The sequence below is a fragment of the Panulirus ornatus genome, chromosome 20 (genome assembly GCF_036320965.1).
Source record: "Panulirus ornatus isolate Po-2019 chromosome 20, ASM3632096v1, whole genome shotgun sequence".
NCBI classification, from domain to species: Eukaryota; Metazoa; Arthropoda; class Malacostraca; order Decapoda; family Palinuridae; genus Panulirus; species Panulirus ornatus.
Genome location: NC_092243.1, coordinates 29133289 through 29147464, shown reverse-complemented (window position 1 = coordinate 29147464; position 14176 = coordinate 29133289).

Genomic DNA, 14176 nt, shown 5'->3' with positions numbered 1-14176 from the left:
TGAAGTTCATCAATACACGGGAGAACACAAGTGTGCTGGTAATTTTCATCAATGCACGAGAGACCACAAATATGCAGGAGAAATTCATCATCAATACACGGGGGACCACCAGTGTACTGGTGAAGTTCATCATTACACGGGAGACGACCAGTGTGCTGGTGATGTTCATCAATACACTAGGGACTACAAGAGTGCAAGTGAAGTTCATCATCAACACACGGGAGTTCACCAGTGTGATGGTGAAGTTCATCAATATACGGGAGACTACTAGCGTGCTAATGAAGTTCATCATCAATACACTATAGACAACCAGTGTGCTGGTGATGTTCATCAATACAAGAGCTACCAAAAGTGTGCAGTTGAAGTTCATCATCAATACACGGGAGACCACCAGTGTGTTGATGAAGTTCATCATCAGTACACGGGAGACCACCGGTATACTGGTGATATTTATGAATTCACCGAAGACCACCAGTGTACAGGTGAAGCTCATCATAAATGCACGGAAAACCACCAGTGTGCTGGTGATGTTCACCAGCATATGAGACCAAAAGTGTGTAGGTGAAGTTCATCATCAAAACACGGAAGGTCACTAATATGCTGGTGAAGTTCATCAATACAAGGGGGACCACGAGTGTGCTGGTGAAGTTCATCATCAATACACAGGAGACGACCAGTGTGCTGGTGAAGTTCATGAATACACGGGAGACCAGTGTGTAAGATGAGGTTCATCATCAATACACGGAAGACTACCAGTGAGCTAATAAAGTTCATCAATACTCTGGAGATCACCAGAGTGAAAGATGAAGTTCATTATCAATACATGGGAGACCACCAATGGGCTCGTGCCTCATCAGTACACGAGTGACCACCAGTGTACTGGTGAAGGTCATCAGTACACGGGAGACCACCAGTATGCTGATGTGTAGCAATAAGTGAAGGACCACAATTGTTCAGGGAAAGTTCATCATCAAAACACGAAAGACCACCAGTGTGCTGGTGAAGTTCATTATCAGTTCACAGGAGACCACCAGTGTGGTGATGATGTTCATCATCAATACACGGAAGACCACCACTGTGCTGGTGAATTTTATCAGTACACGGGAGACCACCAGTGTGCAAGATAAGGCTCATCATCAATAAACGGGAGACTACCAGTGTGCTAATGAAGTTCATCAATACACTGGAGATCACCAGGGTGAAAGATGAATTTCATTATCAATACACGGGAAACTACCAGTGTGCTAATGAAGTTCATCAATACACTAGAGATCACCTGGGTGAAAGATAAAGTGCATTATCATTACACGGAAGACCACTATTGTGCTGGTGAAGTTCATCACCGGAAGGGAGACCATCAGTGTGCTGGTGAAGTTCATTATGAATACACAGGAGACCTCCATTGTGCTGGTGAATTTCATCAATACACGGGAGACAACCACTGTACTTGTGAAGTTTATCAATACACGGGAGACCAACAGTGTGCAAGATAATGTTCATCATCAATACATGGGAGACTACCAGTGTGCAGATGAAGTTCATCAATACACTGGAGATCACCAGGGTGAAAGATGAAGTTCATTATCAATTCACGGGAGACCACCAGTGGGCTGGTGGCTCATCAGCACACGAGTAACAACGAGCGTGCTGTTAAAGTTCATCATTAATACACGGGAGACCACCAGTGTGCTGTTGATGTTCATAAATTCACGGAGACCAACAGCGTGCTGGTGAAGTTCATCAGCAAGACACGGGAGACCACCAGTGTGCCCGTGAAGTTCATCTTCAATAAACGGGAGACCACCAGTGTGCTTGTGATGTTCATGAATACAAGAGGTACCACAAGTGTGCTGATGAAGTTCATCATCAATACATGGGAGACCACCAGTGTGCTGGTGAAGTTCACCAATACACGGGAGACCACCAGTGTGCTTGTGATGCTCATTAGTACACGAGGGACCAGAAGTGTGCAGCTGAAGTTCATCATCAATACACGGGAGACCAGCATTGTCCTGGTGTAGTTCATGAATACGCGGGAGACCAACAGTGTGCTGGTGATGTTCATTTATACACGAGGGACCAAAAGTGTGCAGATAAAGGTCATTATCAACACACGGGAGACCACTAGTGTCCTGATAAAGTTCATCATCAATACACGGGAGACCACAAGTGCAATGGTCATGTTCATTAATACACAAGGGACCAAACGTGTGCAGGTGAAGTTCCTCTTCAATACATGAGAGACCACCAGTGTGCTGGTGAAGTTCATCAACACAAGGGAGACCACCAGTATGCTGATGTTGAGTAATAAGCGAGGGACCACAATTGTGCAGGTAAAGTTCATCATCAACACACGAGAGACCACCAGTGTGCTGGTGATTGTTCATCATCAATACACGGGAGACCACGACTGAGCTGGTGAACTTCATCAATACACGGGAGACCACCAGTGTGCAAGACGAGGTTCATCATTAATACACGGGAGAGTACCAGTGTGCTAATGAAGTTCATCAATACACTGGAGATCACCAGAGTGAAAGATGAAGTTCATTATCAATACACGGGAGACCAACGGTGGGCTGGTGGCTCATCAATACACGAGTGACAACCAGTGTTCTGTTGAACTTCATCATTAATACATGGGATACCACCAGTGTGCTGGTGAAGTTCATCATCAATACACGGAGACCACCAGTGTGCTGATGATGTTCATCAATACACTGGAGACCAACACTGTACTGATGATATTCATCAGTACACGAGGGATCACAAGTGTGCAGCTGAAGTTCATCATCAATTCACAGGAGACCAGCAGTGTGCTGGTGAAGTTCATCAATAACCGGGAGACCAGCAGTGTGCTGATGTTCATTAATACACGCGGAACCAAAAGTGTGCAGGTGAAGTTCATCATCAACACACGGGAGACCATCATTGTGCTGATGAAGTTCATCATCAATTTACGGGAGACCACCAGTGTATTGGTAATGTTCATTAATACACGAGGTACCACAAGTATGCAGGTGAAGTTCCTCATCAATATAGGAGAGACCACCAGTGTGCTGGTGAAGTTCATCAATACATGGGAGAACACCAGTATGCTGATGCTGTGTCATAAGCGAGGGACCACAATTGTGCAGGTAAAGTTCATCATCAGCACACGAGAGACCACCTGTGTACAGGTGAAGTTCATTATCAATACAGAGGAGGCTACCAGTGTGCTGACGATGTTCATCATCAATACACGGCAGATCACCACTCTGCTGGTGAACTTCATCAATACACGGGAGACCACCAGTGTGCAAGATGAGGTTCATCACCTATACACGGGAGAGTACCAGTGTGCTAATGAAGTTCGTCAATACAATGGAGATCACCAGAGTGAAAGGTTATGTTTATTATCAATACGCGAGAGACTACCAGTGTGCTAATGAAGTTCAACAATACACTGGAGATCGCCAGGGTGAAAGATGAAGTTTAGTATCAATACACAGGAGACCACCAGTGGGCTGGTGGTTCATCAAGACACGAATGACCACCAGTGTGCTGTTGCACTCCATTATTAATACACGGAGACCACCTATATGCTGTTGATGATCATAAATACACGGAGACCAAAAGTGTGCTGGTGAAGTTTCTAATCAAGACACGGGAAGCCAAGAATGTGGTAGTGAAGTTCATCATCAATACACGGGAGACCACCAGTGTGCTGTAGATGTTCATCATTACAAAAGGTACAAGTGTGCAGATGAAGTTCATCATCAATACACGAGAGACCACCAGTGTCTTGGTGAAGTTCATCAATTCACGGGAGACCACCACTGTACTGGTGATGTTCATCAATACACGAGGGATCACAAGTGTGCTACTAAAGTTCATCATCAATACACGGGAGATCACCAGTGTTCTAGTGAAGTTCATCATTACACGGGACACCACAACTGTTCTGGCGATGTTCATCAATACACGAGTATTGCACAAGTGTGCAGCTGAAGTTCATCATCAATACACGGGACACCAGTGGTGTGTGGTGAAGTTCGTCAATACGCGGGAGACCAGCAGTGTGCTGGCGATGTTCATTAATACACCAGGGACCAAAAAAGTGCTGGTGAAGTTCATCATCAACACACGGGAGACCACCAGTTTGCTGATGAAGTTCATCATCAATACACGGGAGACCACCAGTGTATTGGTAATGTTCATTAATACACAAGGGACCACAAGTATGCAAATTAAGTTCCTCATCAATACATGAGAGACCACCAGTGTGCTGGTGAAGTTTATCAACACACGGGAGACCGCCAGTATGCTGATGTTGAGCAATAAGCGAGGGACCACAACTGTGCAGGTAAAGTTCATCATCAACACACGGGAGACCACCAGTGTGCTGGTGAAGTTCATTATCAATACACAGGAGACTACCAGTGTGCTAATGATGTTCGTTATCAATACACGGGAGACCACCAGTGTGCTGATGATGTTCATCAATACAAGAGGTACCACAAGTGTGCAGGTGAAGTTCATCATCAATACACGAGAGACCACCAGTGTCTTGGTGAAGTTCATCAAGACACGGGAGACCACTACTGTAATGGTGATGTTTATCAATACACGAGGGATCACAAGTGTGCTGCTAATGTTCATCATCAATACACGGGAGACCAGAGTGTGCTGGTGAAGTTCATTAATACGCGGGAGATCAGCTGTGTGCTTGTGATGTTCATTAATTCACGAGGGACCAAAAGTGTGCAGGTGAAGTTCATCATCAACACACGGGAGACAATCAGTGTGCTGATGAAGTTCCTCATCAATACATGGGAGACCACCAGTGTATTGGTCGTATTAATTAATACACGAGGGACCGCAAGTATGCAGGTGAAGTTCCTCATCAATACACGAGAGACCACCAGTGTGCTGGTGAAGTTCATCAATTCATGGGAGAGCACCAGTATGCTGATGTTGATTAATAAGCGAGGGACCACAACTGTGCAGGTAAAGTTCATCATCAACACACGGAAGACTACCAGTGTGCTGGTGAAGTTCATTATCAATGCACGGGAGGCCACCAGTGTGCTGATGATGTTTATCTCAATTCACGAGAGACCACTTGTATTCTGGTGAAGTTCATAAATGCATGGGAGACCACCAGTGTGTTGGTGATGTTCATCAATACACGAAGGACCACAAATGTGCAGGTGAAGTTCATCATCAAAAAACGGGATGATGAAGTTCATCAGGACACGAGGGACCACAGGTGTGTAGTTGAAGTACATCATTAATCCACAGGAGACCACCCGTGTGCTGGTGAAGTTCATCAATACACGGGAAACCACCAGTGTTCTGGTTAAGATTCACCAATACACGGGAGAGCATTAGTGTGCAGGTAATGTTCATCAATCTACGAGGGACCACAAGGGTGCAGGTGAAATTAATCATCAACGCACGGGAGACCACCAGTGTGTTGGTGAAGTTCATCAATGTACGGAAGACCACTACTGAGCTAATGAAGTTCATTATCAATACACGGGAGACCACCAGTGTGCTGGTGGTGTTCATGAATACATGACTGACCACAAGTGTGCCTGTGAAATTCATCAACACAAGGGAGACAAGAAGTGTGCTGGTGAAGTTGATCAATATACGGGAGACCACTAGTATGCTAATGAATTTCATCATCAATACACGGGAGACCACCAGCGTGCTGTGCATGAATACATGAGGGACGACAAGTGTGCCTGTGAATTTCATCAATAATACACGGGAGACCACCATTGTGCTGCTGGAGTTCATCAATACACAGGAGACCACCAGTGTGCTGGTGGAGCTCACCAATACACGGGAGACCACCAGTGTACTGGTGATGTTCATCAAAACACGAGGGACCACAAGTGTGCAGGTGAAGTTCATCATCAACACACGGGAGACCACCATTGTGCTTGGTGAAGTTTATCAATATACGGGAGGCCACTAGTGTGCTAAAGAAGGTCATCATCAATACACGGGATACCACTAGTGTGCTGGTGATTTTCATCAATATAGGAGGGACCACAAGTGTGCAATTGAAGTTCATCATCAATACACGGGAGGCCAACTTTGTGCTGGTGAAGTTAATCAATACACGGGAGACCGCCATTGTGCTGGTGAAGTTCATCATCAATACACAAGAGACCACAAGTTTGCTGGTGAAGCTCATCAATACACGAGAGACCACCAATATGCTGGTGAAGTTATCAATACACGGGATAACAAAAGTGTGCTAGTAATGTTCATCAATGCACGAGGGACCATAAGTGACCAGGTAAAATTCATCATCAATATACGGGAGAACACCAGTGTGCTGGCGATGAACATCAATACAGGGGGAACCACAAGTGTGTAGGTGAAGTTCATTATCAATACACGGACGACCAACAGTGTGCTGGCGAATTCCATCGATACACGGGAGACCGCCAGTGTGATGGTGAAGTTCATCATCAATACAAGGGACACCAACAGTGTGGTGGTGATGTTCATCAATACACAAGGGACCACAAGTGTGCAGGGGAAATTAATCAATAACGGGAGACCTCCAGTGAGCTGGTAAAGTTCATCAACACACGGGACACCACCAGTGTGCTGGTGAAGCTCATCAATATACAGGAGACCACTAGTGTGCTAATGAAGTTCATCATCAATACATGGGAGACCACCAGTGTGCTGGTGGTGTTCATGAATACATGAGGGACCACAAGTGTGCCTGTGAATTTCATCAACAATACACGAGAGACCAGTAGTGTGCTGGTGAAGTTCATCAATACACTGGAGACCGCCAGCGTACTGGTGATGTACATCAACACACGAGGGACCAAAACTGTCCAGGTGAAGTTCATCATCAACATGCAGGAGACCATCATTGTGCTGGTGAAGTTCATCAATATACGGGAGGCCACTAGTGTGCTAAAGAAGGTAATCATCAATACACGGGATACCACTAGTGTGCTGGTGATTTTCATCAATACAGGAGGGACCATAAGTGTGCAAGTGAAGTTCATCATCAATACACGGAGGCCAACAGTGTGTTGGTGAAGTTTATCAATACACGGGAGACCGCCATTGTGCTGGTGAAGTTCATCATCAATACACAAGAGACCACCAGTCTGCTGGTGAAGTTCATAAATACACGGGAGACCACCAATATGCTAGTGAAGTTATCAATACACGGGAGAACACAAGTGTGCTGGCAATGTTCATCAATGCACGAGGGACCATAAGTGACCAGGTAAAATTCATCATCAATATATGGGAGAACACCATTGTGCTGGCGATGAACATCAATACAGGGGGAACCACAAGTGTGTAGGTGAAGTTCATTATCAATACACGGGAGACCAACAGTGTGCTTGTGAAGTCCATCAATACACGGGAGACCACCAGTGTGATGGTGAAGTTCATCATCAATACAAGGGACACCAACAGTGTGGTGGTGATGTTCATCAATACACGAGGGACCACAAGTGTGCAGGGGAAATTAATCATCAATACACGGGAGACCTCCAGTGTGCTGGTAAAGTTCATCAACACACGGGACACCACCAGTGTGCTGGTGAAGCTCATCAATATATGGGAGACCACTAATGTGCTAATAAAGTCCATCATCAATACATGGGAGACCACCAGTGTGCTGGTGGTGTTCATGAATACATGAGGGACCACAAGTGAGCCTGTGAATTTCATCAACAATACACGGGAGACCAGTAGTGTGCTGGTGAAGTTCATCAATACACTGGAGACCACCAGTGTACTGGTGATGTACATCAACACTAGGGACCAAAACTGTCCAGGTGAAGTTCATCATCAACACACAGGAGACCATCATTGTGCTGGTGAAGTTCTTCAATATACGGGAGGCCACTTGTGTGCTAAAGAAGGTAATCATCAATACACGGGCTACCACTAGTGTGCTGGTGATCTTCATCAATACAGGAGGGACGACGAGTGTGCAAGTAAAGTTCATCATCAATAAACGGGTGGCCAACAGTGTGTTGGTGAAGTTTATCAATACACGGGAGACCGCCATTGTGCTGGTGAAGTTCATCGTCAATTTACAGGAGACCACTAGTCTGCTGGTGAAGTTCATCAATACACGGGAGACCACCAATATGCTAGTGAAATTATCAATACACGGGAGAACACAAGTGTGCTGGTAATGTTCATCAATGCACGAGGGACCACAAGTGAGCAGGTATAATTCACCATCAATACACGAGAGACAACCAGTGTGATGGCGATGTTCATCAATACAGTAGGGATCACAAGTGTGTAGGAGAAGTTCATCAATACACGGGAGACCACCAGTGTGCTGGTGAAGTCCCTCAATACAAGGGAGACCACCAGTGTGCTGGTGAAGTTCATCATCAATCCACAGGAGACCACCAGTGTGGTGGTGAAGTTCATCAGTACACGGGACCCACCAATATGCTGGTTAAGTTCGTCAATACACGGGAGAACACTAGTGTGCAGGTAATGTTCATCAATCTAAGAGGGGCCACAAGTGTGCCTGTGAAATTCATCATCAACACACGGGAGACCACCAGTGTGCTGGTGAAGATCATCAATATACGGGAGACCACTACTGTCCTAATGAAGCTCATCATCAATACATGGGAGACCACCGGTGTGCTGGTGGTGTTCATGAATACATGAAGGACCACATGTATGCCTGTGAAATTCATGAGCAACAGACGGGAGACCACCAGTGTGGTGGTGAAGTTGATGAATATACGGGAGACCACTAGTGTGCTAATGTCTGGTGGTGTTCATGAATACATGAGGGACCACAAGTGTGCCTGTGAATTTCATCAACAATACACGGGAGACCACCAGTGTGCTGAAGTTCATCAATACACTGGAGACCACCAGTGTACTGGTGATGTTCATCAAAACATGAGGGACCACAAGTGTGCATGTGAAGTTCATCATCAACACACGGGAGCAACCATTTTGCTGGTGAAGTTCATCAATATACGGGAGGCCACTAGTGTGCTAAAGAAGGTCATCATCTATTCATGGGATATCACTAGTGTGCTGGTGATTTTCATCAATACAGGAGGGACCACATGTGTGCAAGTTAAGTTCATCATCAATAAACGGAAGGACAACAGTGTGCTGGTGAAGTTTATCAATACACGGGAAGACGCCATTGTTCTGGTGAAGTTCATCATAAATAGACAGGAGACCACCAGTCTGCTGGTGAAGTTCATCAATATACGGGAGGCCACTAGTGTGCTAAAGAAGGTCATCATCCATTCACGGGATACCACTAGTGTGCTGGTGATTTTCATCAATACAGGAGGAACCACATATGTGCAAGTTAAGTTCATCATCAATAAACGGAAGGACAACAGTGTGCTGGTGAAGTTTATCAATACACGGGAAGACGCCATTGTTCTGGTGAAGTTCATCATAAATAGACAGGAGACCACCAGTCTGCTGGTGAAGTTAATCAATATACAGAAGACCACCAATATGCTGGTGAAGTTATCAATACACGGGAGAACACAAGTGTGCTAGTAATGTTCATCAATGCACGAGGGACTAAAAGTGAGCAGGTAAAATTCATCATCAATTCACGGGAGACCACCAGTGTGCAGGCGAGGTTCATCAATCCAAGAGGGATCACAAGTGTGCATGTGAAGTTCATTATCAATAAACGGGAGACACCAGTGTGCTGGTGAAGTCCGTCAATACACGGGAGACCGCCAGTGCGCCGGTGAAGTTCATCATCAATACACGGGAGACCACTACTGTACTGGTGATGTTCATCAATACACGAGGGACTACAAGTGTGCAGCTGAAGTTCATCATAATACACAGGAAACCAGCAGTGTGTTGGTGAAGTTCATCAAACACACGGGAGACCAGCAGTGTGTTGGTGATGTTCATTAATACATGAGGGACCAAAAGTGTGCAGGTGAAGTTCATCATCAACAGACGGGTGACCACCAGTGTGCTGATGAAGTTCATCATCAATACACGTGAGATCACCAGTTTATTGGTAATGTTCTTTAATACACGAGGGACCAAAAGTGTGCAGGTGAAATTCCTCATCAATACACGAGAGACCACCAGTGTGCTGGTGAAAGTTATGAATACACGGGAGACCTCCATTATGCTGATGTTGATTAATAAGCGAGGGACAACAATTGTGCAGGTAAAATTCATCATCAACACACGGGAGACCACCATTCTGCTGGTGAAGTTCATTATCAATACACAGGAGACTACCAGTGTGCTGATGATGTTCATCATCAATACACGGGAGACCACCATTGTGCTTGTGAAGTTCATTATCAATGCACAGGAGACCACCAGTGTGGTGATGATCATCATCACTACACGGGAGACCACCACTGTGCTGGTGAAGTTCATCAATACACGGAAGACCATCAGTGTGCAAAATGAGGTTCATAATCATTACACGGGAGACTACCAGTGTGCTAATGAAGTTCATCAATACACAGGAGATTACCAGGGTGAAAGATGAAGCTCATTATTAATACACAGAGACCACCAGTGGGCTGTTGGCTCATTAGTACACGAGTGACCACCAGTATGTTCTTGAAGTTCATCATTAATACACGAGAGACCACCTGTGTGCTGTTGATGTTCATGAATGTACGGAGACCCACAGTGTGCTGGTGAAGTTCATCATCAACACACGAGAGACCACCAGTGTGCTGGTTAAGTTCATCATCAATACACGGGAGATCACCACTGTACTGGTGATGTTCATGAATACACGAGGGACCACAAGTGTGCAGCGGCAGTTCATCATCAATACACAGGAGACCAGCAGTGTGTTTGTGAAGTTCATCAATACACTGGAGACCAGCAGTGTGCTGGTGATGTGCATTAATACATGAGGGACCAAAAGTGTGAAGGTGAAGTTCATCATCAACTAACAGGAGACCACCAGTGTGCTGATGAAGCTCATCATCAATATGCGGGAGACCACCAGTTTATTGGTAATGTTCATTAATACACGAGGAACCACAAATGCGCAGGTGAAGTTCCTCATCAATACACGAGAGACCACCAGGGAGCTGGTGAAATTCATCAATACACGGGAGACCACCAGTATGCTGATGTTGAGTAATAAAAGAGGGACCTACAATTTTGCAGGTAAAGTTCATCATCAACACACGGGAGACCACCAGTGTGCTGATGAAGTTCATTATTATTACACAGGAGACTACCAGTGTGCTGATGATGTTTATCATCAATACACGGGACACCACCACTGTGTTGGTGAAATTCATCAATACACGGGAGACCACTACTGTGTTGGTGAAGTTCATCAATACACGGGAGACCACTACTGTGTTGGTGAAGTTTATCAATACACGGGAGATCACCAGTGTGCAAGATGAGGTTCATCATCAATACACGGGAAACTACCAGTGTGCTAATGAAGTTCATCAATCCACCGGAGATCACGAGGGTGAAAGATGAAGCTCATTATCAATACTCTGTAGACCACCAGTGTGCTGGTGGCTCATCAGTACACGAGTGACCACCAGTGTGCTGTTGAAGTTCATCATTAGTACACGGGAGACCACCGGTGTGATGTTGATTTTCATAAATATACGGAGACTAACAGTGTGCTGGTGAAGTTCATCATCAAGACACGGGAGACCACTAGTCTGCTGTTGAAGTTCATCATCAATAAACCTGAGACCACCAGTGCGCTTGAGATGTTCATCAATACAAGAGGTACAACAAGTGTGCAAGTGAAGTTTATCATCAATACACGGGAGACCACCACCACACTGGTGATGTTCATCAATACACGAGGGACTACAATTGTGCAGCTGAAGTTCATCATCAATACACAGGAGACCAGCAGTGATCTGGTGAGGTTCATCAATACATAGGAGACCAGCAGTGTGCTGGTTATGTTCATTGATAAATGAGGGACCAAAAGTGAGCAGGTGAAGTTCATCATCAACACACGGGAGACCACCAGTGTGCTGATGAAGTTCATCATCAATACACGGGAGACCACCAGTTTATTGGTAATGTTCATTAATACACGAGGGACCACAAGTGTGCAGGTGACGTTCCTCACCAATACACGAGAGAACACCAGTGTGCTAGTGAAATTCGTCAGCACACGGGAGACCACCAGTATGCTGATGTTGAGTAATATACCGAGGGACCACAATTGTGCAGGTAAAGTTCATCATCAACACACGTTAGACCACCAGTGTGCTGGTGAAGTTCATTATCAATACAAAGGAGACTACCAGTGTGCTGATGATGTTCATCATCAAATAACGGGAGACCACCACTGTGATGGTGAAGTTCATCAATACACGGGAGACCACCAATGTGCAAGATGAGGTTCATCATCAATACACGGGAGACTACCAGTGTGCTAATGAAGTTCATCAATACACTGGAGATCACCAGGGTGAGATATGAAGTTCATTATTAATACACTGGAGATTACCAGGGTGAAAGATGAAGTTCATTATCAATACACGGCAGACCACCAGTGGGCAGGTGGCTCATCAGTACACGAGTGACCACCAGTGTGCTGTTGACGTTCATCATTGATACACGGAGACCAACAGTGTGCTGGTGAGGTTCATAAACAAGACACGGGAGACCACCAGTGTGCTGGAGTTCATCATCAATACACGGGAGACCACCAGTGTGCTGGTGAAGTTCATCAATACACGGGAAACCAACACTGTACTGGTGATGTTCATCAATACTCGAGGGACCACAAGTGTGCCGCTGAAGTTCATCAATACACGGGATACAAGTAGTGTGCAGGTAAAGTTCATCAATACACGGGAGATCCGCAGTGTGCTGGTGATGTTCTTTGATACACGAGGGACCAAATATGTGCGGGTGAAGTTCGTCATCAACACACGGGAGACCACCAGTGTGCTGATGAAGTTCATCATCATTGCATGGGATGTTCATTAATACACATTATTACAGTGTAATGGTAATATTCATTAATACACGAGGGACCAGAAGTGTGCAGGTGAAGTTCCTCATCAATACACGAGAGACCACCAGTGTGCTGGTGAAATTCATCAATACACTGGAGACCACCATTATGCTGATGTTGACTAATAAGCGAGGGACCACAATTGTGCAGGTAAAGTTCATCATCAACACACGGGAGACCAACAGTGTGCTGGTGAAGTTCATTATCAATACACAGGAGACCACCAGTGTGGTGATGATCATCATCAATACACGGGAGACCACCACTGTGCTGGTGAAGTTCATCAATACACGGAAGACCAGCAGTGTGCAAGATGAGGTTCATCATCAATACACGGGTGACTACCAGTGTGCTAATGAAGTTCATTAATAGAGTGGAGATCACCAGGGTGAAAGATGAAGCTCATTATCAATACACGGGAGACCATCAGTGGGCTGTTGGCTCATCAATACACGAGAGACCACCAGTGTGCTGGTGAGGTTCATCATTAATACACAGGACACTACCAGTGGGCGGGAGAAATCCACTGTGCTGTTGATGTTGATAAATACACGGAGACCAACCAACAGTGTACTGGTGAAGTTCATCATTAAGACACGGGAGAACACCAGTGTGCCGGCGAAGTTCATCATCAATACACGGGAGACCACCAGTGTGCTGGTGAAGTTCATCAATACACGGGAGACCACGACTGTACTGGTGATGTTCATCAATTCACGATGGACCACAAGTGTGCAGCTGAAGTTCATCATCAATACACGGGAGACCAGCAGTGTGCTGGTGAAGTTCATCAATACACAGGAGACCAGCAGTGTGCTGGTGATGTTCATTAATACACAAGGGACCAAAGGTGTGCAGGTGAAGTTCATTATCAACACACGGGACACCATCGGTGTGTGGATGAAGTTCATCTTCAATACATGGGAGACCAGCAGTGTGTTGGTGATATTCATTAGTACACGAGGGTCTACAAGTATACAGGTGAAGTTCCTGATCAATACACGAGAGACCACCAGTGTGATAGTGAAGTTTATCAATACGTGGAAGACCACCAGTTTGCTGATGTTGATTAATAAGCGAGGGACCACAATTGTGCAGGCAAAGCTCATCATCAACACACGGGAGACCACCAGTGTGCTGGTGAAGCTCATTATCAATACACGGGTGACCACCAGT